This window comes from Acyrthosiphon pisum, chromosome A2, assembly GCF_005508785.2.
Source record: "Acyrthosiphon pisum isolate AL4f chromosome A2, pea_aphid_22Mar2018_4r6ur, whole genome shotgun sequence".
Classification (NCBI taxonomy): domain Eukaryota; kingdom Metazoa; phylum Arthropoda; class Insecta; order Hemiptera; family Aphididae; genus Acyrthosiphon; species Acyrthosiphon pisum.
Genome location: NC_042495.1, coordinates 81390779 through 81392408, shown reverse-complemented (window position 1 = coordinate 81392408; position 1630 = coordinate 81390779).

The following is a 1630-nucleotide window of genomic DNA, read 5'->3' as shown; positions in this document are numbered from 1 at the left end:
ACTGCCCCAAACCAGTGATGACAGACACAAAAATAAAAAAAAAAAATAAAAAAACACACATCATTGTAAAATCAATACATTCATCGTTCCACTCAGAATCTAAAATTCAATTTGCTCAAGATGGTTTCAAATGTATATGGAAAATACAAATATGAATCATGTCATTGGATGAACAAAAACGGTTAAACTAGAACAGTAATGGATCCAGAAGTCACCCAATATTCGTCGAATTTTCAAAAATTAAATTATCTTTTTGTTTGTCTAAATATTATGATAAAAATAACGTTAAAAAGACAGCCCAGGGTTGTAAATAACTGAAAGTTTAAACACAATGAAAACATTTTTTATGTTGGTAGGTACTAACGTATAATATAATTGTTTACTTGCTACTCTCGTATAAGAACTTACTATTCTCCACTCTAATAACCAAGTTATCATTACACCACTTATACCTAGGCTATTTTTTATGGTGTCTACACGTTTAACGCAAACATGATTATTATTTATTTTTATATTATTTGATGTTACTTATTTATATTAGCATGCTAAATTATTCAATCCAAATTGATACAGTCTTAAAAATGTGTATTAATATAATTGTTATCGAATTGTTATCATTAAGTATATATAACAAATTGTATTGATTTCTTAACGAAAACAATAAATTATGAATGTAACTTAATCTATACATACCTATTACCTACTGTGTTCAACGTTGATTGTATACAGTGTTAGTACCTACATATACCTATCGATATATTTGTTTATGCTTATTAAAATATCAAATCATTCATAGTTATTACTTTTTATTACACTCCTGTTATATCTAATATGATTATGTAATATGTATTTTTTCATTTATCAAATTCCATTGATTATATTTTGTAGGTACATTTAGTACATATTATAATACAACATAATATTGTTTTATATATCAATAAGTTTCCGATTTTAATCATCAATTATTATTTTATCAACAAAATTATGTTTTTTTGAAGTAGAAAACTAATGGACTAATATCGGCACTATTTGAAGTTGGTACAACCATTGATATCAATAATAATACTATTCTTATTTATAATCAATGATACTATAACCTATGGTCCAAACATACATCAGTGAATGTACTATGTACAAAACAATATTTCAACTATCAATGTAATGTAGTTTATTGACTTTTTTTTAGTAACACCTATTGATTTTAAATATTAAACTTATAAGGCTATTATCATGTTCATATAATATCAATACTTAATATGTTTTTATTACTTTTTTTTAAATTAAAACAGGACAGACATATAAAACATTTAACACATTTAAAACATTCAACAGGATTAGTTTATACTTTTCAATTTTGGTGAAATATGCAAAATATATTTATAGGCATTATACTTGTATTTAAATGGCTTCTTATTAATATATTTATTAATTCATAGGGACTATATTATTATCATAATATTTTATTTGTATGTATGTTAAGACTTAAGATGAATGCCCACATTTGGTGATTTTATAATTTTAATGTAATTCTATAAAGAATAACCGTAGAGGCGTAGAGACTAGAAATGTTCTACACATTTTTATATTGGAATTTTCTACAAAGGACATGTTATATACTTTAAAAAATATT